Below are 24,000 nucleotides of genomic sequence, written 5' to 3'. Positions count from 1 at the left end.
AAGTCTGTCCCCCTAAAATCGGTGTTGGAATTCTAACCTCTGTATCTGTTGATGTAACCCGGTTTAGAAATCGTTTTCTTTGTTCGTTAGCTCATAGCCACAGAGAGTGGGTCATGCCTGAGCTCTGAAGAGCACAGGTGAAACACAAGGACAAGCACACTTGGGGAAGACAGAGGCCAGGTGCGCCCAGTCAGCTACAGGACAAGGAACCCAGGAAGGCCCAAGACCAAAGGAACCGACAGGGGCTGAGTCGTCAGAACTGTGGGGAAATCAATTTCTGTTCCTTACGCTGCTCACTTGTTGCCTGCGTGTTAGAGTAGCATGAGAAAACTAAGGGAAGATCTTTGGCCCGTTTTTTAAAAATTGTTGGGAAAAAGCCTCAAACATTGGTCCCCTCAGCCTTTCTCGGGTGCATAATGTATCAGGATCATGTACGTTAATCTTGTGTAACCATCATCTATCACTGACAACATTTCCAACATAAATAAAAACCCCGTGTAAGACATGAAAAAATAATAATTTATAAATTATCAAGGGTTCGTGGGGGAGGGAGGGGGAAACATGAGCTGATACCAAGGGCTCAAGTAGAAAGACTATGTTTTGAGAATGATGATGGCAACAAATGTACAAATGGGCTGGACACAATGGATGCATGTATGTATTGTGATAAGAGCTGTATGAGCCCCCAATAAAATGATTTTAAAAAACTCACCTCTTCCCAAACCATGGCTCCTCATATCCCCTCTTCCCTGCGCCTGCTTTTTCCTTATGAACGAGATCACACAGCATTTGCCCTGTTGTGACTGGCTGATTTCACTCAGCAAAATGTTCTCAAAGTCTATCCATGCTGTTGAAGTATCAAGACTTCATTTCTCTTGATTCTTACCTATTTTTTAAAAAACTTTTGAGCTACGAGTTCTTTACATATTCTAGATACAAATCCCTAATTAGGTATATGAATTGTGCACGTGGGTGGTCTCTTGTTTGATGGGTCCTTTGAAGCACAGCGGTTTTTCATGTTGCTGAAGGCCACTTGATCTATTTTTCCCTTTTATTGTCACGTCTAGGAAATCGTGTCTTGCCCGATCCAAGGTCATGAATATTTATGCTATGTTTTCTGATAAGAATTTTTATCGCCTTTGCCCTTATATTTAGGTCTTTTATGCATTCTGAGGTAACTTTTGTATATGGCATGAGGTTGGGGGCTTGTGATGTTTTTGTGTTTTCAGACTTGACTTTACAAATGAATACGAGGAAAGGTGCCTGGGAAGAGAAAACTCAAGTGGAAAGGAAGGGCTCACTTCCATCGATGCCCTCACTCACCTGAGGCCTGGCAAGGGAACCTTTACCTGCCCACTGGCTGCATTTGGGTTGCTTGCTGCCACAGGCAGACCTATCAGTCGCCTCCCCCTGTCTCTACTCTGTTATATCTTGTCTTCTCACCACCTCCTCCCGATTGATTTTCCTCACCTGCATTCATTCATGCTCGCCTTTCTCCCAGGACCCTGGCACACATCCTCCTGAACCTCTCAGGGACCTCCCCCCCAAGCCCACAGGGAAATAAATGCACAACTATGGAGAGATGTGTCCTGTGGGCATTTGATGACTGTGTTGTATGAATATCTTGTTATCTCTATGATCTGGTCGTGTAGTTTTTAAAAAAAAGAGTTTTATTGAGGTAAAAATATATATCGCAAGACATATGCCTATTTGCCATTTTCAACACATACGATTCAGTGGCTTTGATTGTGTTTCTGTTGGCTGCCATTTCAAATGATCTCACCACCTTTGTAAGCACTTGGTGCCGCTAAGCAAAGCCTCGTCTTCCCTTTCATCTCCTCCTTGGTAACTAATGTGTTCTTTAGACAGTGTTTCACTGTCATGTGATATTTGTCCTTTGGCGACTCACTTACTGCACTCAGCATACTGTTGTCAACGGCCCTCCATGCTGCAGCATGTGTCTGGCTGGCCGAGTGATCATATTATAGTGTATGTATGTTCCACACGGTGATTCTCCCTTTATCTGTTCATGGGTAGGAAGGTGGTTTCTGCATTTAAGGTCTTGGGACTAGTTCTGTGATTAGTGCCTTGCAGTCCCGCTTTCAAGCCTTTTGGTTACAGACCCAGGTTTGAGACTGCTGGGTTAGCAGTGTACCTTTAAAGGTCCACTTTGCATATGACTTAAACATTTTTTTCAAAAACAATTTTTTTCAACTATCTTTTATTGTGGTTTGGGTAAAAGTTTACAGAGCAATTTAGTTTCCCTTGCAACAATTTGTGCACATTTTGTGTTGTGAGACACTAGTGGGAACCGCTCCCTTCAGTGTAACAGCACTCTCTCCACCTCCTCCGTGGATTCTCCAGTTCTGTTCTTTATTCCTTTCCTCCTCCTTCCTGCCTTCTGAACTTTGCTCCTGGGCAACTGCGACCCTTTTGGTTTCCTACAGTTGATTGTCCCGAGGAGCATGTGCCCAGTCGGTATTATGGTTCCCTTTATCCACCTACTGTTTGGCTGACCCCTGTGAGGAGGTTTGATTTCCGGTGGGAAGGATGTCTAGGGTTTGACGTGACTTTGAGTGTTGTCCTATGATTTGCTCTCACTTTGCCCAAGATCTTCTATTGCGATCGCAAACAGAGCCGGTGGTGTCGATAGCTGGACACCACCCAGGTCTTCTGGTCTCAGGCGAGGAGAGGCTGAGGTTCATGGGGTCCATTCGTCACGGGGACGATTTCCTTGAGTCCTTGATTGTCTTTGCTCTTCTTTACATCGGATGGGAAGAGGCCAACAGTTGCATTTCAGATCACCGCTCACTAGTTTCTAAGACTCCGGAAGCTCCTCAGCAAAGCCAGCTATAAACCATTGTGTTTACGGACTGTGCCAACCAACTGACCTAGCTGTCCCGAGACTGCGGTCCTCAAGCCCAGTGACTCAGTCCCTCAAGATGTTGGGTTATGGCTGAGATTTTTTTTTAAATCATTTCATTGGGGACTCGTACAACTCTTATCACAATCCATACATACATCCACTGTGTCAAGCACATCTGTACATTTGTTGCCATCATCATTCTCAAAATATTTTCTTTCTACTTGAACCCTTGGTATCAGCTCCTCATTTTTTTCCCTCCCTCCCTACCCCACCCACGAACCCTTGATAATTTATAAATTATTATTATTTTGTCATGTCTTACACTGTCCAATGTTTCCCTTCACCCACTTTTCTGTTGTCCATCCCCCTGGGAGGAGGTTATATGTAGATCATTGTGATTGGTTCCCCCTTTCTAACCCACCTTCCCTCCACCTCCCGGTATCACCACTCTCACCACTGCTCTTGAGGGGACCATCTGTCCTGGATTCCCTGTGTTTCCAGCTCTTCTCTGTACCAGTGTACATCCTCTGGTCTAGCTGGATTTGTAAGGTAGAACTGGGGTCATGATAGTGGGAGGGACGAGGCATTAAAGAACCAGAGGAAAGTTGTATGTTTCATTATTGCTACATTGCACACTGACTGGCTCATGTCCTCCTGTGACCCTTCTGTAAGGGGATGTCCAGTTGCCTACAGATGGGCTTTGGGTCTCTACTCCACATTCCCCCTCATTCAGAATGATATGATTTTTTGTTCTTTGATGCCCGATACCTGATCCCATCAAAACCTCGTGATCACACAGGCTGGTGTGTTTCTTCCATCTGGGCTTTGTTGCTTCTCAGTTAGATGGCTGCTTGCTTACCTTCAAGCCTTTAAGACCCCAGACACTATATCTTTTGATAGCCGGGCACCATCAGCTTTCTTCACCACATTTGCTTATACACTCACTTTGTCTTCAGCAATCGTGTCAGGAAGGTGAGCATCCTGGAATGTATGGCTAAGAATTTTTTATCACTTTTCTCCCTGTATGTTTTACTATACACCTGGTTATATTTGTTGCACAAACAAATACATATATAGAAATATCCTTTGCCTAATGTATATCTGCTTGTGGGTGTACTCCTATGTACCACTCCACCTTATTTAGCTTACATATCTACCTGCATATCCACTTGTAAATTATTGTTTGTTATTAAGGATTGTGTTTTAATTTCTTTACCACTGTTGCCTTACATACTGTACAGTATAAATTTTATTTTTGTGTATAACTTTTTAATATAACAAAGTATTTATCTACTAAAATCTCGGATAACCTTCCTTAATACCTGTAACAGCTGCCATGCTCAGTTTTGCCTGTACAGCTGCGCTGGAATCTGCAGGTTCACAGCTCGCTCTACTCTTATTATGCTACGTATTTTCATTCATCACCTCTTCTCGTAGCCCCAGAGGGGCAATGTGATCATTTCTGCTTTGTAGTGGGGGCAGCGGCAGCATGGGGAACCCCTGGGGTTTGTTGCAGGAGGTCACCTGGTGAGGAGAGAGACAGGAGTGTTTCCACATACATGCTCCCGAAGGGTCTGCAAGGCCAGATGATGATAGAGGAAAATGAAACACTCATTTTAGTGTTTGATGGACTTAAGTCTAAACATCTAGATATGTGAAAATACGTAGATAACTATCAGGATTTGCCTCATTTCCCCAAGGATGCTTGTGATTCTGAGAATAGTTCCTGAATATCACGCCCAGATTCTATGTACCACTGGTCCAGTATTTAAAATATTGAATAATCAATTATATTAAATAATTAATGAAATGCTAACCTATGTGGCAGGTTCTTCGGATAAGTGCACGAAGACAGGTATAAACGTATGAAACCCATCCTGCTGAATGCTTAAGAATCTGTAAATCCCACTCTAGCACTCAAGCTGTGAGACTATGGTCCTAAGCCCTCAAGCCCAGTGACTCGGTCCCTCAAGGCATTTGGTCATGACTAAGCATTTGCCATGGTTTTGCATCCTATGTGCTCTAGGTATATATATGCCTGAGCATATTGTCAGCACACACAAATACAGGAGCCCCAAACGAAACTCACGGCCATCAAGCCCATGGGATGCATAGCCTCCTACAGGAAAGGGGAGGACTGCCCATGTAATTTCCAGACTGTAACTCTTTATTTTTAAAATTTTAGTAAATCCTCTGATTGGGGCTCTTGTAACAATCCATACATCAATTGTATCAAGCACATTTATACATGTGTTGCCATCATTATTTTCTAAACATTTACATTCTATTTGAGCCTTTGGTATCTGTTTCTCACTGCCCCCCACCCTTGCACCCTCATTAACCCTTGAAAATTTATAGATTATTATTATTTTTATATCTTGTACCGTCCGTTCTCTCCCTTCACCCATGTTTCTGTTGTTCGTCCCCCTTGGGGGCAGGGGTGGGTTATAGGTCGATCATTGCAATAGGTTCCCCCTTTCTTTCTCCATCTTCCTCCTACCCCCTGGAATCACTACTTCCATTATTGCTTCTGAGGGGTTTATTTGTCCTGGATTGTCCTGTGTGTCGAGAGCTCTTATCTGTACCCGTGCAAATGCTCTGGTCTAGCCCGAATTGTAAGGTAGAACTGGGGTCATGATAGTGGGAGGAGGAAGCATAAAAGAACTAGAGGAGAGGGGGAGGTGGGGGAAGGGAATTGGTATTAACAAACCCAGGGACAAAGGAACAAGTGATCCAAAATTGGTGGCAAGGAGGGTGCAATGCAACCCTGAGGAATTACTGAAACCCAAATGAAGGCTGAGCATGATAGTAGGAAAAGAGGAAAGTACAAAGAAATAGAGGAATGAACTAGGAGGCAAAGGGTATTTATAGAGGTCTAAATACAGGAATGTACATATATAAATATATTTATAAATGATGACAGGGAAAATAGATTTATCTGCACGTATTTATAGGTTTAGTATACTCAATGCAAGAACACTTTGTTCTATTAAACTGGCATTCCATGATGCTCACCTTTCCTACACGATCGCTGAAGACAAGCGGGTGCATAAGCATATGTGGTGAAGAAAGTTGAAGGAGCCCCGCAATCAAAAGATATAGCGTTTGAAAAAAAAAAAAAAGATACAGCGTTTGGGGTCTTAAAGGCTTGAAGACAAACACGAGGTCATCTAGCTGAAAAGCAACAAAGCCCATATGGGAGAATCACACCAGCTTGTGTGATCACGAGGTTTTGATGGGATCAGGTATCAGGTATCAAAGAACAAAAAAAATCATATCATTGTGAATGAGGGGGAGTGCAGAGTGGGGACCCAAAGCCCATCTTTAGGCAACTAGACATCTCCTTACAGAAGGGTTGCAGGGAGGAGACGAGCCAATCAGGATGCAGTGTAGAAACGATGAAATACACAACTTTCCTCTAGTTCTTTAATGCTTCCTCCCCCAACTGTCATGACCCCAATTCAACCTTACAAATCTGGCTAGACCAGAGGATGTACACTGGTACAGATAGGAGACGTCGGACACTGTACGACATGGCAAAATAATAACAATTTATAATTTACCAAGGGTTCATGAGGGAGGGGGGCTGGAGAGGGAGGAAAAAATGAGGAGCTGATACCAAGGGCTCAAGTAGAAAGCAAATGTTTTGAGAATGATGAGAGCAACAAATGTACAAATGTGCTTGACACGATGTATGGATGTATGGATTGTGGTAAGAGTTGTACAAGCCCCCAATAAAAATGATTTTAAAAAAAAAGGACTAGAGGAATGTTGTGTGTTTCGTCAGTGATATACTTCACTTGCTCCATTTTGTGGGTAAGTTGGGCAGTTCTTCTGTGGCTATTTTCTCAATGCCTGAATTTTGTCGGGGGTGGCGCGGCGAGGAGAGGGGGGAGGGGAGAGGGGGAGGGGAGAGGGGGAGGGGGAGGGCCGATATCCTTTTTATTTTCATTACAGAGACACATAGTACGAAATAGGTTTCATAAAGAAAACATCTACAATGTCACTTTTCTATGGGCACATGTCATTTTCCTAGATAAAATTGCCAAGGGTGCTTGGAAGTCCAAACACAGAAAAAAAAGGCTGGCCCTTTGAAATCACAGTGTTTTATAAAATAATAACCTCCTCGGCCCAAAATCAGGTGGTCAGTTTTGCACAATGTGGCACTGGCTTTATAGTTTGTTATCCTTTTGAACTTTGACCAAACACAACTATAATAACCTTCTAAGGGAGTAGAAATCCTCTTCTTTCTCCTGCAGAGCAGCTGGTAGTTTTGAACTCCTGACCTTGCAGTTAGCAGCCCATCTCATAACTATTACGCTACCAGAGCTCTTTACACACAAATGAGAATGCAACAATTCTTCAATGGAACAAGCAATAGGGGCCATTGGAGTTTGAGGCAGGAGATACCATTGCAAGAATGAATAACGGGCTTAGTGGGGACTCCGATGGCACTTGGCCTCTGAAGACTGTGCAGGATATTTTTTCTCCCACGTCAACACTTTTGAGATGTGGATTCAGTGACACTGATAGTATTCTTAATATTGTGGAATCATCATTATTATCCTGTCCAAATTATTCTGCCACCATTAAAGTAGACTCAATGTCCCCATCAGCAAAACCACCCCTTTCCCTCTCCTTCCCGTTCTTGGTAACCTCTCATAACCTTTGGACTCCAATTAAGAGAGGGCTTCACACATTCATGGAAAAATGATTAAAAGATAACGAAGCATTCCCACTAACTTTATGATGACCAGTGGTTACTTGTTGGGCCTCTAACCGTCAGGTTAGCTGTTCGAAACCACCAGTGGCTCAGTGGGAGAAAAATGGGGCTTTCTACTCTCATAAAGAGTGACCGTCTGGGAAACCCACAGGGGCAGTTCTACCCTGTCGTACAGGGTCGCTATGAGCCAGCACTGGCTCGATGGCAGGGAGTCTGCTTGTTTCTATTGCCTTGTTTCACATAAGGGAGACCCTACAGTCCTTGTCCCTTTGCGACTGACTTCTCTCCGTCAACAGGATCTGTTCAGCGCTCCTCCATGTTGTAGCCTGTGGCGGGACTTCCTTTCTCTTCGTGGCTGAGCAAGATCTGATTGGATACATGTATCATGTTTTGCTTCTCCATTCATCGTTGATGTACCTTATGGTTGTTTCCAGGTCTGGGAAATTGTGTGAGTAGGATTTTAACAAGTGGCGAGGAGGTGGGTGACTCTCAGCAGAGGGTCAGAAATGGACAGAGTAGAGGCAGGGATAGGAAGCGAATAAAAAAGCAGAGGGGACACATATACGTGACTCCCACGGTGACGCAAATCCGTGCTTAATGCCTTTAGCTGCTAACTGAAGGGCTGAAGGTTTAAGCACACACAGAAGTACCGTGGAAGACCTGGCAATTCACTTCCCAAAATGCACCGCTGAGAACCCATGGGCCGCAGTGCTGCCCAACACACATGGGGCTGCCATGAATCAGTACTAAGTCCTCAGTCACTGGTACATAGGAGAGGGCTTCAAAAAGCCCATGGTTTTAAGGGTGGTGGTGGGGCCACCATCTGAGTCCTAGCCCCCGAGGGACCACATGGTATTGTTGTTAGGTTTTTGTTTTGTATGTTTTCTGTCTATGAAATCCAGACTAGGTGAAAATATAAGGATAGTAACTGGATGAATAGTTTCTTAGGGTTATCATAGAGGTGGTTGGGAGGATATGGGGAGCTAATAATAATGAGTACAAGAAAGGAGAAAATGTTCTCAAAATGATTGTGGTGAAGACTGCACAATGCTTTTTAATATGATTAGACTGCTGAATTGTATTCACATGTCATATATGTGAATTGTATGTCAATAAAAATGGAGAAATGAACAGAGAGCAGATTTCTCCATGAACTTTTGGAAGGCCCCTGTGCATGCAATGTCAGGTAAGAAGGAGGTTCACTCTAGGGAATGAACAGAAAGATGGGGGTGATTCCCAAAAGGCAGCTCCGAGCCCATGACTGAGAAGTCCAAGGCCCGAGGCTCTGCTCATTGGGAGGGATGGGAGTGAAGGTGGTGGTGGGATACTAATTTCAGTTCAACTGAAAAAATATCTCGGGGGAAGCTGCCTTGTGCTGACTGTGGGTTAGCAGACTATCCATCTGGGCTGACGCTGACCCTCTTTAGCTAAGAGGAGGACGTCCCTGCTTGGCCCTGCCTGCCATCAGTTCCTCCTCCATCCCCAGCTCAACGACAGTCAGCTTTGTCCTCCAGGGGCCTTGTCCAAAGCAAGCTATCTTCCCCTTGGGGATGGGTGTTTGTATATGGTTTCTGATTGGGTGAGGGAGTCACAGTACAAGATGTTAAAACAGCAACGGAAGCTTCACAGTGAAGCGGGAACACAGCCCCATCTCTCCTCCCTGCTCCTTCTTAGTGGTCTCCCTCTCCCCTCCTCCTCTGAGGACCAAGAAGGGGTGCTCTCCTCTCCAACTAGTACAAAGTACAGCCCCCAGCCAAGCTGCCCTCTGGGCTATATTTGTGTTTCACCACTTCTCTGGGCTAGAGGAGGTGATAACAGTTTTGGTTTCAAAGCCCTCCTGCTGGGTCGCAGGTCTGTGTGGGAGAATAAAAGTAAACAAGGCAAAGGAAACTGTGTTCAGGGGACTCCACACCTACCTTTCTTCTTTGCAGGCCGGAAGGTGCACAGGTGCCACAGGTACCTCGGGTGATCCTTGCAGGGCTGGGTAGGGTGCCTGCCACTTTCCTGCTTCTTATCAGTGAAGCAAGCTGACTGGCTCAGAGTTCAGTGAGGCAGCCTGGCTTGGGGTTCCCAATGCGCGTCTGAGGACAGACTCTTCACCTGGCCCTGGCCGAGTGCTTTCATAGTGAAGATCATAACTGTGTTTACTTTTTGGTTTTTGGGTTTTTTTGGCTGATGGCATCCTCCCTTGCTCAGGCTGACTTGAGATGCCTTGAGATGCCTTGCTTAACATTGATCCAAACTGTCCCCTTTGGATAAATATCCAGAACCAATTAATGACAAGGGAAACCCTGGCCCCTTCATTATTTGTTTTTGTACTTGCGGTAAATACGCAGGTAACGTTTGCCATTCCTACCATTTTCACCCGTGTGGTTCAGTGCCATTAATTACATTCATCAGGCCATCTCTGTTAACTGCTGCTGAATTTCTCCAGGGCCCCTTAAGGGCAGCTGCGTCCCCTGACTGGCTCTTCATTTCTATGGAGGGCAACCATCATTTCCCTGGTCTGCTTGCCTCCCAGCCTGGGAGGCTGCTGGCCCCGGGCTGCATCAGGGTAGCTCTGCAAGCCCGTGTGGCTGCTGGGAACGGCCTGTCGGTGTGCCAATTGCTTCAGCAACACACTAAGGCACCGACACAAAGAATCTTGTCTCCATAAGTCTGAGGTTATAAAAGTTTACAGATAGAAGTATAAATGTCTAACAGTGAGGCACAAACAGCCTTGCAATTGAAAACAAGCCCAGGGAGCGCCCGCCCATTCCAGCAAGCGGCAGGCTGAAGCCCGGACTTCTTGTCTTGGTGGCGAGCCAGTCACTGAAGGAGGCCCGCAGAGTCGTCAGCGTTCGTTGACCTTCCTGGAGGCCGGGCGGGAAGGAAGCAGGTAACAAACGAGCAAGGTGACAGGGCAGCTGGGGCAAGAGAAAGAGTTCTTGCAGGTACATTACACTGGACTTTTGTTCCTCTTCTTCCAGGTTATGTATGGCTTTGAAACTAAAGGACTCTTCACAAAAGATTTTCAGTGGGTTCCACGTGTGTAGACTTTTTATTTCTGTGGCCCCAATATGGATAGGCTCATGTGTAATTGTACATCTTTTGTACAATTGGTACAATTGTTAATGGTCTTGGTGAATGGTCTCTTTTGCTCCCTAATTGTTTGCCCGAGGTAATCATCTCAAAAAAAACAAAGAAGGAACTTTTGTTCTGTTTAAATATTCTTTTGCTCTTTTTAGGTGGCAAACTTGCGGCAGTTTGACAGCAGAGGACCCTCCCCATCCTGTTTTTCAGCTGTTACATTTCCCCCCCCAACCAATCAGGGAAAGAAAAGAAAGCCCACATGGCGATGCCTTCGGGAGTTTCTGTGCGTTGAAAAGGTGCATTCGCCCCTTCAGGATGCGGCTTTGGTTCTAGGCAAGGGCCCTCGGCGAGCCGAGCTGGGGTCCGCAGGCCAAAGTGCCCGAGCCGTCCTCTTACCGAGCTTGGGAACACCAGGCGCAGCCTAACTCCTCTCCTTGCACGTTTTCCTAGAGAAATCGCCACTGGGAACCATGCTGCGGCTGGCCCGGGCTCGGCTTGGCACCGTTTCCTCCTGCCAGCTCTTCCCAGCGCCTTCCCAGCAGCCTCATGCCCTCACTGGTGCAGGCAGGCTCCCTCCATGAAGACTCGGGTTCTGTCCTCTTTCTGCGCCCGGTACATGTTCATCAAGCCGCACCGGGCGACCGAGCAGGTTCATTTCCCCTGCCCGTGAGCCAGGCTCTCCGAGGCTCCTGCAACACGGGCCTGGTTCTGCCTGGAGTCTGAGGCCTCAGTCCCAGGGGCAAGGACTCTTGCCAGAACCTTCTCTAGGCAGACCAGGTGTGACTTAGCATACCAGATTGTGTGGAAGCTCAAGGGCTACTCTAATCAAAACTAAACTGTATCCTTCTTGAGAGAGGAAAGCTAGAGATCCTGCCAGGAAAGGCCTCTCAACAGGAGGGTGGGAAACGACCCCACCTTTTAACAGGCTTCAGGAGCAATAAGGTTCTCTTGATGATGGCAGTTGTCTGTGTTGCTCGGTGGGATTGAGTGGACTTCAATTATAGTACCATCACGTGACAGAGAATGTTGCTAGTACCTTGTTAACGTCCCCAAGTCTCCTCACGGTGCTGTTTTTCTCCAATGATAGTCAATAAGAATCAATGGCGGTGTGGGGGGTGGGGAGGGCAGGGGAGGAATTGTGCAGGGGTCCTCAAACTTTTTAAACAGGGGGCCAGTTCACTGTCCCTCAGATCCGTTGGAGGGCCGGACTGCAGTTTAAAAAAAAACTATGAACAAATTCCTCTGCACACTGCATATATCTTATTTTGAAGTAAAAAACACCTGGTGGGCCGGATAAATGTCCTTGGCGGGCCGCATGTGGCCCACGGGCCGTAGTTTGAGGATGCCTGTATAAAAAAATATGCAATATCCAGATGGGAAAAGAAGCGATCTCTATTTGTGAATGATATGACTACAGAGAAAAGCCCAAAGTGTTCACAAGAAAACTTCTAAAGTTAAGAGAGGAATTTATCAAAGTTACAGGGATAAATTCAATAAACAAAAATCATTTGAGTTTTTATCCACCAGCAATGAGAAATCTGAAGAGGAAATGCAGAAAACCATTCCGTGTACAATAACATTTAAGAGGTAAAACACTTAGGAATAAATGTAATGAAAGAAGCCAAGGCCTTAACAATGGGGATTCTAAAATACTACTGGAAGAATCATCAGTAAAAGGGAAGATGTTCCATGTCCACAGATAGGTCGACTTAATACTGTTAGGATGCTAATATGACCCAAAACAGCTTATAGATTCGACACAACCCAAATAGCTTTATTTTCAGAAATGGAAAAATTAATCCTAGATTATATATAGAATGGGCAGAGGCCCTCAATAGCTAAAACAATGTTAAAAGAGAAGGTCAAGGTGGGAAGATTCATACTCTGATGTTAAAGCATATTCAATACGGTGATAGTACTAAAAACAGCCTGATATTGGTATAACATTATACATGTAAATGGAATACAATTGGAAAAAAAATGGAATGCAATTGAGAGTCCAGATATAAACCCACACACCAATGGTCAATTGATTTTTGACAAGGGCTAAAGCTATGAGAAAAAAATAATCTCTTCAGTACGTGGTGCTGGGAAAATTGGATTGCCACATGTAAAAAAATGAAACAGGACCCAAGCCTCACCATACACATACACACACACACACACACACACACACACACTCAAAATAGATTAGAACCTAAATGTGCCACCTAAGACCATGGAACTCTTAGGAGAGTAAGCAAGGGCGATGCCGGGAGGCCTGGCATTTCATAATGGATTAACACAACAAAAGCAGAAGAAGCAAGCTATAAAATAAATAAAGGAGACCTCATACATTTAAAAAAAGAAACACTTTTATTTACCAAAGGACTTTACCAAAACAGTGAAAATATAAGCTACCAATTAAGAGAGTTTCAGAAACCATATATCTGATAAGACATTAATAACAAAAGATATATTAAAACTCTGACAAAAACAGACACAAGATGGGCAGAGGGCTTGAATAGACCCCTCACCAGAGAGGACATTCAAGTGGCCACCACACACATGGAAAGATGCTCAGCACCATTAGCCATCAGAGAGATGAATCAAAACCATCACGACAGACCATTTCCCTCCTGCTAGGATGGCTGAGATGAAAAAGGAGGACAACAAATGGCAAGGAGGTGGGAAAAGTGGAACTCTTCCCATTGCTGGTGGGACTATAGAATGGTATTGTTGTGGAAAACAGTGAGTGTGGTCGTTCCCCCCACCCCCCAAAAAGAAAAAAAGTCACTACAGATAGTACTATAGACCCAACGACTACATTCCTAAATATATACCCCAAAGACTTGAAAAAGAATTTCATGTCACCTTGATAAAAAAGTGTAGGGGAGGAGTCTAGCCTGTCAATCATGTCACAGCCTGATGATACCTCCTTGTGGGTGTGGTCTTCTCATGAGGATTCTGGGAACTTCCTCTGGGAACTTCCTCTTTCTCCCTGGAATTTGGCCACACACTCTCTACCTCACATTCCTGTTGACAAGACATGTGGAGCTACACTGAGGCCTGAGCGAGTGATGCGGCAGAGACCTGTGCCAGCCCTGTGATGCTTCCACTGCCATTGAACCCACAAGACTTTTCACCCACTGGGCTGCGATCTTCCTGCATTCTGCATCATTGCATGTGGCTGTGTGAGTCTGAAGAGAGAATTATGGACTAGTATCGGACTTACGGGTTAATATCAGACTTATGGACTTGTTCTGGACTGGAATGGGATGTTTTCTTGATCTACAATTACTCTTTGATATAAAGCTCTTATACATATATGAGTGTCTCTGAATGCGTTTCTCTAGTCAACCCGGTCTAATGCAGACCTGTACACCTGTAGTGAAGTGACATTACTTGCTGATGGCTCTTCTATCTATGTCTCTGAAATTCCTACCAAATGATTGGGATCATGCAAATAGGGTGTGTGAAAAGAATCTTGGTCAGTTTGTTATTCCACGGGGCATATAAGAGTGAGATATCTCAGAAGCAGCGGATGCATCCCATGACCATTTAAAAAGAAGAGCCACCAATGGAGAGCGTGTGAGATGACGACCTGATGTGGTGCAGGCAGCAGAGGTACCAGAGACTGCAGCAACCAAGAGTATGAGGCAAAGGAGCCATGCTGAGACCATGCAGCAAAGCAGAGAAAGAGCAATTAAGATCGTAAGGCAGAGCGGTGATCTTCTGGGCCCACAGAACAAGGCAGAAGCCAAGGGACCTCATGGCTGCTGGCTGAGAAGAGGTCTTGCTGTGGACAAAATAATGTATGCACCCTTAATGTTTTCTGATCCTGACTTGTGGTAACGTGTTAAGTTTCTCTATTAAGCCCCTGTCCTCACGGTTATTGTCTGTTTAGTTCTGTGCTTAGGGAGCCCAGCAGAGAAGCAGAGAACCCTGGGAGGAATGGTTGGTGTCAGGATAGGGTAAAAGAAAGATGAAGGGTAGAAGCATGTCTGACATCTGCATTGTGGAGTTGGCCTTGGGCTGCAGTAGCACTGGATTCTCCTCCCTATTGATGCCAAAGGTCAGACGTGGCCCCATACCAATGTTCATTGCAGTAACTTAAAGGTAGAAATAACCTCCATGCCCATCAACAGGTGAATGAATAAGCAATACACAGATACATACCATGGAACGCTACTCAGGCACAGGCAGAAATGAAGTCTTGATGCATGCTACAGTATGGAGCTGGAAGACAGTATATTGAGTGAAGAAAGTAAATCACAGAAGGACATATAGAATCTGACCTCATTTATGTAAAAAGATAAGAAAAGGCAGATGGAAAGAGATCAGAGTTGATTAATGGTTACCAGGGATGAGAGGAAGGAGAAGGGGCGTAACAGTGATGGAAGAGCACATGGATTAAGGGAAGGGCTGCACAGCCAATTATGATCATTGCCGTCAGTAAGTTATACAACTGTACAGAGTTGAATTGGCATTGTGTGATAGACCTTTTTCAACGGGAGTAGCCGCTGACCCTAATTATGTACGACCCCAAACTTCATAGGCTTAGTGTCTTGGTTCGATGGCTTAGAGGCATGACTTCATGTGAGATCCCAGTTAATTGGCCTAAGTGCTTAGGTTCCACCTCTGAGTGCCTTGGGTCTGACCAAGCTTGCAAGCACCCCTACAAGGCACGATGATCATTTTGATTAGCCTGCAGCAAGAGGACCGAGGCAGGAATAGGAGGGAGAAAAGGAGTGTGTGGTTAGTTGTCTCTTAACAAAACTGCCTGCTTTGCTACCAGACTGGAAGGACTGGATGGGGCCTGGAGACCATTACTGACCATTTTCAGCACAGATTCCATAAACGCATCTTGGACCACTCAGATACGATGAAATCAAACCTTCACTGTAATGAGTCTACTTCTCTATGACTACTTCAGCATGGCCTTGAGGCTGCTCGACTCTACGGGAAGGCAGGTAACTCCGTGTGCTTACCATCCCTGCTTTAAAAAAACAAAGCCAAACCCACAAGCTTCATATTTTTGTCAAACTCAGAAAACCCAAACCCTGAATGCTGAATCAGTGCTTCAGCAGGAATGGAAGGGCACAGGTTGCAGATGGCAAATTACGTATTGCAATCTGAGAGGCTCTTCGTTGCGGGTACAAAATGCGACCATCTTCCCTTCCTTCCTTTGTCCATCTGCTGCTGCTAATGGTCTACAGGGTGGGCTGGGGTGATGGTAGACATTTAAATCTGTATTGCCTGTGAGCTGATTTCTCAAGCTGTATTTCACATGCTTTGGCAACATATACTCCCATCCTGCTTAAGGCAGCCAGGAAAGAGATGTTGTGACGCCCACCCTCTCCCTGCCTGAGCTTTCTGCATTTGTCTGTAAGCGGTCCCATGGTGGCAAAAATGAAGTGCACTCACCTTAGAAGCTAAAGGTCGGTGGTTTGAACCCACCCGTCAGCACCATGGAAAATGGCTTGGTGAGCTCTTTCCAAACTCGGCTCTCAAAACCCTCAGGAGAGTTCAACTCTGTAATCTAGGGGGTCCGGGAGTCGGCATCAACTTGGAAGCAGTGAGTCTGTTTTTAAGTGTATGCAACCTTTTATAAGGTTTGCTTTCACACACATAAAACGGTCGTGATGATGGTGAATGGATTATGTAGTGAGCTAATTAATGTCCTGGGTTGTGTTTTGTAGGCAAAGAAGGGGGAACAAAGGCAGTTCGGAGAGTGAAGAAGTGACAACTGTCAGTAAGAAGCGCTCCACGCGACTCCTGGGTTCTCTGGTTCACTGAGGTGTGTCAGTCCGTCTGCAGAACTAGACGTCCTTGTCTTTGGCTGCCGTTGAGTTGGGCTGTGACTCAGCCAGCAGAACAAGGTGCTGCCTGGCTTGTGCCACGCCCACGTCAATTGTGGAGGGGGTAATTAGGACCCATAGGTTTCCATGGACTGATTGTTCAGAAGTAGATTGCCAGGCCTTTCTTCCGATTGTTAAAACCTGTTCACCATCCTAACGGCAGGCAATCGATCCTCTGGCAAAAGGATGCTGGCCACACATGCCCAGGAATGGGATCTGGGCCTCCTGCACGGAAGGCGGGCATCCCATCACTGGCTCATCCCAGCGCCTCTTCCAGAACCACAAACCCTCACTGAGGTTGGCACCCTCAGGACTCCTAGCATAGCACAGGGCACAGACCGGTGGTTCCACCTGAGAGATCCCGACTGACCCAGCTGAACAGTGAGATGGGGCATCTGGGCACTGTCGTGCGTGCCCCCTCCACACATCCCACACACACACTGTGGAGCCGATAGTGTAATACTGGTCACCGGGTCTTTCAGTCTTGTGGCAAAGCAGGCGGCTGTTCAGCGACAAGAAGTAGGTGGCTCCTTCTTAGCATAGAGGATTCCTTCTTATTGTTTATGAACCTGACCTATCATTTAGGCTCTGGAATAAGAATTCCAGAGACTTGGCGTTAGGGAGGGGAGGTCTTTGAAGCAGACCTCATTTCCCTCCTCTTGGCTGGTGACTAACCTGCCTTTGTATAAACATGGCCACTGGGCAGCTCTTCAGACAGCTAATGGTAAGTTCCTGTGTTTCCCTAAATCTTTTTTTTTTTTTTACTCTCCTAATTATGATAATTGTCCATTTGAGGCTCTATGATGCCATTTCAATATCCTCCCCCTGAATGTACCCGGGCTTGGCGATGCGTCTTCTACACCGTCTTCCTCAGAGGGCAGAGACTGGCCCACGGCTCTCTTCCATAACAGCCAGTGGACGCACTACTTCATGGCGGGTTGTTAGACTGCTGACACCTTTTGGACACCCTGCAGACAGTGCTAGACTAAGGGGCCCTCGTGCATGCGCAGTGGGCTGCTGACCCACCCCGTGACCCTGTGAGAGTGAGACTCGGCGATCTGCTTCTATCGAGACTCTAGCCTCGTGAAACCAAAGGGGCAGTTCTACTCTGTCAACATGGTGTCACCATGACATGGCACCAGCTCAGCGGCTCCCAAGAACACAACCACAACAGCTCTGTCCTAGTCACCCCTACTCACTCAGTGGGCTGGACAGGATGGCATTTATTACACCTTTTTGTACACCCTGTTGTTGAGTCTCTTCGGTTCTACGGCACCGTACAGGATAGGGTAGACTCTCCCACAGTGTTTCCAAGCCAACTGCCACACCTCTCTCCTCTGGAGTGGTAGGTGGGTACGGATTGCCCATCGTTTGTTTAGCCCCTGAGCACTTAACCACTGCGCCACCAAGGCTGTTTACACTTATTATAAACCCATGGCCATCACAGTGACTCCGTATAGGGTTGTTGTGACTGTGAATCTTTATGGAGTAAACAGTTCACCTTTCTCCCAAGTACATTCACTAGTGTTGTTTCAACCCATAGGGACTGTGCACAGCAGAACGAAACACTGCCCGGTCCTGGCCATCCTCACAATTGGTCCTGTGCTGGAGCCCATGGCTGCAGCCAGGGTGTCCATCCATCTCATTGAGGGCTTCCTCTTTCTTGCTTTCCTTCTACTTTACCAAGCTTGCCGTCTTTCTCCAGGGACTGGTCTCTGCTGACATGTCCAAAGTCTGTACGACGAAGCCCTGCCATCCTTGCTTCTAAGGAGCACTCTGGTCACACCTCTCCCAAGACAGATTGGTTTGTCCTTTTAGCAGTCCATGGTACTGTCAATATTCTTCTCCAGCACCACGATCCAAATGCACCCATTCGTCTTCAGTCTTCCTGATTCGTGTCCAACTTTCATGTGCAAACGGGGCAATGGAAAATACCATGGCTTGGATCAGGCACACCTTCGTCCTCAAAGTAACAGCCTTGCTTCTCAATACTCTAAAGAGGTCTTGTGCAGTAGATTTACTTAATGTAACTTGTCTTTTGATCTCTTGACTGCTGCTTCCATAGCATTGATTGTGGATACAAGCCAGATACAATTTTTGACAACGTCCACTTTTTCTCCATATGTCATGATGTTACCTGTTGTGAGGGTTCTAGTCTTCTCCACTTTGAGTTGTAATGCATACTGAGGGCTTCAATCCTTGGATCTTCACCAGCAGTTGCTTCAAGTCCTCCTCAGTTGCAGCAAGCAAGGTTGTGTCATTTTTGTTAATAAACCTTCCTCCAGTGCTTCTTCATATAATCCAGCTTCTCTGATGATTTGTTCAGCATACAGATTGAACAAGTAGGGTGAGAGAATACAACCCCGATATACAATTTCCTGATTTGAAACCAATGCAGTCTTCTCTTCTGTTCCCCCAACTACCCCATGATCCATGTATACGCTCCTCGTGAACCCAATCAAGTGTTCTGGAATTCCCATTCTTCTCAAGGCCATCCATAGTTTGTTCTGACCCACACAGTCGAATGCCTTGGCATAGTCAATAAAACAAAAGTAAACGCCTTTCTGGTATTCTCTGCTTTCAGCCAAGATCCCTCTGACACGAGCAACGATATTCTACTTCCTCTTCTGAATCTGCTGGTTTTCTCTCAGCTCCCGGTCGGTGTACTGCTGCAACTGTCGCTGGATAACCTTCAGCAAAATTCTACTTGCATGTGATATGTCAACGATAATGTTCTATGATTTGAGCACTCTGTTGGGTCAGCTTCCTTTGGAATGTCCTTCCTTTTTGGTTTTCTAACTCTAAATAATATGATTTACTAAGCCAGGAATGACATGATCAAGAGGAATGGTGTGGCATTTATTGTTAAAAAGGAACATTGCAAAATCAATCTTGAAGTACAATCCTGTCTGTGATAGGATTATATCTATTCTCCTTCAAGAAAACCCAATCAATACAACTATCATTCAAATTCATGCAACAACCACAATGCTAGTGATGAAGAAATTGAGGTTTCTACCAATATCTTCAGTTGGAAATAGATAAAAAAATGTAATCAAGATGCATTGATAATTATTTGTGATTGGAATGCAAAAGTTGGAAATGAAGAGGAAGGAACAGCAGTTAGAAACAAAACTGGTGAACCCATAATAAAATTTTGCAAGACCAATGACCTGTTCATAGCAAATACCATTTTTCAACAACACAAAACATACGTAGACTTCTCCAAAAGGGATACACACAAATAAAATTGTAGTCTGTAGGAAGAGATGCTGGAGAAGCTCAATACCAGCAGCTAAAACCAAGCCAGGGGCTGACAATGGAACAGACCAGTAAATACCTGTATGTTAATTCATGTTAAACCTGAAAAAAATTAAGTTCACAAGAGACAAAATACAACCTTGAGTCTATCCCACCTGAATTTTGAGACATCTCGAGAACAGACTTGATGCCTTACGCACTATTGCTAGAAGACCTGATGCGTTGTGGGAGGACATCGAGACCATCGTTCACGAAGAAAGCAAAAGGTCATTGAAAACAAAAAAGAACACATCAAAATGGATGTCAGAAGAGACTCTAAAACTTGTTTTTAATTGTAGAGAAGCTAAGGAAGAAAGGATGAAGGCAAAGAGCTGAACAGAAAATGTCAAAGGGCAGCTCAAGAGGACAAGGTCAAATATTCTAACGTAACGTGCAAAGACCTAGCATTCGAAAACCAAAAAGCAAGAACATGGTCAACACACCTTAAATGGGAAGAATTGAAGAAAAAAAATTCAAGTCTCAGCTCAAGCAGAAAGCAAATGTTTTGAGAATGATGATGGCAACAAATGTACAAATGTGCTTGACGCAATGGATGGATGGATGGATGGATGGATGATAAGAGTTGTCTGAGCCCCCATAAAATGATTTAATAAAATTCAAGTCTCAGTTGCAATATTGAAAGATCCTGTGGGCACAATATTGAATGATGCAGGAAGCATCAAAAGGAGACGGAAAGAATCCACCGTCACGGAACCAAAAAGAGCTAGTCGACATGCCACCATTGCAGGAGGTAGCATATGAGCAAGAATCAGTGGTGCTGAAGGAAGAAGTCTAAGCTGCACTCAATGGATGCGCCAAAAACAAGGCTCCAGGAAATAATGGACTAACCATTGAAATGTTTCAACCAGCTGCCGAAGCTTTGGAAGCATGCATTCATCTATACCAGGACATTTGGAAGACGGCTACTTGGTCAACTGACTGGAAGAGATCCCTATTTGTACCCATTTCAACTCCCTCATACCTAGGACAGTGATCTTTATGTGTTCCAATTCATTTTGGACGACTTCCAGTTTCCTTGAATCATACTTCCCTCGTTCCACGTTTGGAGGGTTAGCAGATTGATGCAGCTGTTTCTTGGGGCCCCATCAGCACATGAGGTTTCCCAACCTTTATCCAACTCCCCTCACCCTGGTTCACTCCCTCTGAGGAATCACATTCGACTGCCCTCCGACCCGAGGGACTCATCCTTCGGCACTGGCTCCGACACGCTTCTGCTTCCGCTCACGAGGCCTTCAGTATTTGATTATGGCCTCCTTCCCCCAAAGTGGGGAGCCCAGTCCTCTTTCATTGTCTGGTTTTGGTCTAGAAGCTCTGCTGAAACCTGTTCACTTTGGGTGACCCTGCTGGCCTTTGAAAAACCGGTGACACAGCTTCCAGCCTCACAGCTATCCACAAGACAAACGGACAGAAGAGCGGTGGGGAAAGGAGCAGTAGCGGATATTAAAGCCCTGGAGCTTTGAGTACTTAACCCAGTTAACACAGAGAAGGGCAAGTCAGCGATACCGCGTGGAAAATAGTATTTGTAATCATTTTTGTTGTATTGCTCATTTATAAATAAGTAGCTATGGGCATAAGGTGTGCCTTTCAACATTTAGCCATGTATTTCTCTGCTCTTCTGGAGGAGATCGGGCTTACTTCATTAAATTGGTTTGGATAGGGCTTAGCCTTGGATATTTTAAAAACGCTCCCTGGGTGGTTCTGATAGGCAGTGAGGGTGAGAACTCTGCCCCAAAGGTGCGCGTTATCAGTGCTGTGCTGCGCTGGACGAGCAGTCTCCCGGGCACCGGGAAGATAGGACTGCGGGCGATGAGGAGCCAAGCGGCCTCTTGAGTCCTTGTCGTAAATCCGCACCTTGTGTTTTCAAGAAAACCCTCACAAGGCAGCTCCGGCTCGACTCCAGGACATTGCTGTTTGCAACTCCCTTGGCAGGTTCCGTCCAGCGAGACAAGTTAGCAAGTGCATGGCTGCAGCCACCTAAACGCATGCTGGCCTTTTGCTTTCACTGCATGAAGCCCGCTGAGGCCAGACCCCTCAGGGCAATATTTACGCCAATCTAGAACTGCAGAAATGAAAGCATGCCCGTGCCCACCACCACCATCTGGGAAGAGTGGAATTGTTTTCATGGTATTGTTTTTTCTGATTATAAAAGGAAAATGTGTTTTTAACAGAAAAAAAAAAAGAAATATAGAAACACACATATTTTAACAGACACCTATAACCCACGGCCTCATCACGCTGTGGCCTCCCGCTTTGGAACACTGAGGCTGGATGGTTCACTAGGGAACCTAGGGTCCTGGTTCCAGACCCCTCCCTCCTGCCTCTGCCTCGTGTGTCTCCATTTGGCCCTGGCCTAGTTCTTCCTCACCTTACCTCCCACCTGATTGTGCGGTAGCTTCTGGAATTTCACATGTCCTTGGACCGGCAGTCACCCCCTGGAATGCCTGGTGGGCTGTGATGGAAACTTGGCTTTGTTCTACTGACCCTGCCCCACTCTCTCTCAAGGTGCTTCCCTGCACTTCAGGAGCAAGGGGTCATTATGACCTTGGGCCCCATGCTCTCTCCCCATCACCCCTGTGCAGGCACCCCCTTCCCCCCCATTGGCATCCATGCTATTCAGTGTGTCCCTTTGAAGTGGCTGCCATAGAAACCAACAGGGGCATTTCCATTTCCTTCTGAGGGGAACTCTTCTCATGAGGGTGTACACCCCCCACAGCCCCATCTCCATGGCTTAGTCACACTCTGCTTTGGTTTGCCCTTTCTGAACCACTGCCTCGTCCCTAAATTGGCACCCTCTGGGGGCGGCTCCTGCAGTTTGCTTTTGCTGGGGCTTCTAGGCCCTAGTCTCTGGGGCCATCTGCCCAAGGGATTTTCTTGCTGCTCTACATAATTTGGACTTCATGGCTAACTGTTCCAACTGATACCCTCACTCCAAAGCAATTATCGAATCAATTCCTGTTCATGCTGACCCCATACAAGGTATTTGAGGCTGTAAATCTTTATGGGAGCCTCATTTTTTTCCTGAGGAGTGGCTGGTGGGTTTGAACGAACAACCTAGTGCCTAATACACAACACAACCAGGGCTCCTTACTAGCACCCTCGATTGTTGCTCTTTTAATTTTCTTTTCCTATTGCCTGGGTGTGGTTTGCTAAGGGTAAGGGCAGGAAAATACTCGTTCATTAATTTATCCAATTAAGTCCTCTCACTGCCAGCAAGTCGAGGCCAACTCCGAGTGACCCTACAGCACAGGGTAGACCCACCCCTGTGAGTTCCCGAGACTGGAACTCCTTACGGGAGTAGAAAGTCTCGTCTTTCTCCTGTGGAGTGGCTGGTGGTTTTGAACTGCTGACCTTGTGGTTAGCAGCCAATGTGTAACCACGACACCACCAGGGCTCCTCAGTTAGGTACTAGGGAAATAAAAATACAACCTCCCGACAGAAAACACACACCCAAATAAAACAAAACGAAACACATACACACTATAACCCCTACAAACAAAACACCCTTTCTAGAAGGAAGCAAACAGGAAGGGCAAACTGCAGTGTGGGCAATGTCTGTATTAATAGTATGGACCTCACTGGCGGTTTCCCCGGGGTGTGGCAGAGACTGTTAGCGACCCCGTCATCCATTCTCCTTCTCTCCCTTTGAATTGAGGAGGTACATGTTTGTAACCCCAACTGCAGCTGGATGGCCAGTGGAACAGAAGCAGTGTGTGCAGTGCTTACTCCCTTCCGTGGAAGCCGTCCTCTGTTCTTTTCCTGTCTGCTAGGCTGGATTGCACCCGACGCGGAGACGGCGTTGGCCATGCCACTGCAATACAGGGATGTCAGAATAACCAGGGAAGCAACTTGGGTCTGTGGATGCCTCAAGGGGGCGTGCTGCTTCTCTGCTCCAGAGCACCCCCCTCACCCACCTCCTCTGCCTCGGAGATGAGAAGGACATGAACTTCTCTCTGTGGACGCCACAGTGGTTTTGGTCTCTTTTGGTGGTAGCAGCTTAGCCCGTTCCCTGATATGAATAAGTGTATGATCAAAGGTACACGGAGGTGGGGCTGTGGTGAGAACAGTGATCAGGGAAGAGGGAATGCTGTAAAGACAGGCTCGAGACTTTCATCAAGACTGGCCATCTTATCAAATGATACAGCATCTGGGGTCTTAAAGGCTTGAAGACAAACAGGCGG

General features: G+C 46.0%; 1 protein-coding gene and 1 long non-coding RNA gene across 3 annotated transcripts in view; one reads left to right on the top strand and one right to left on the bottom strand.

Moving 5' to 3' along the window:
* Positions 1-24,000, bottom strand: part of CLYBL (citramalyl-CoA lyase) — a 259,438-nt gene that overhangs the window by 42,484 nt on the left and 192,954 nt on the right. The gene's annotated exons all lie outside the window — the stretch shown is intronic.
* The window catches only part of LOC123520924, a 21,802-nt gene continuing 12,898 nt past the window's right edge, over positions 15,097-24,000 (top strand). Inside the window, exons 1-2 of the long non-coding RNA XR_006679439.1 lie at positions 15,097-15,613; positions 16,343-16,440. This is a non-coding gene — a long non-coding RNA (uncharacterized LOC123520924). The remainder of the gene's footprint in view (positions 15,614-16,342; positions 16,441-24,000) is intronic.

Source organism: Echinops telfairi, unplaced genomic scaffold (genome assembly GCF_000313985.2).
Source record: "Echinops telfairi isolate 266 unplaced genomic scaffold, ASM31398v2 ScPeMD7_7467;HRSCAF=8505_0, whole genome shotgun sequence".
Lineage (NCBI taxonomy): Eukaryota > Metazoa > Chordata > Mammalia > Afrosoricida > Tenrecidae > Echinops > Echinops telfairi.
This window is presented reverse-complemented; position numbering and strand designations above follow the sequence as displayed.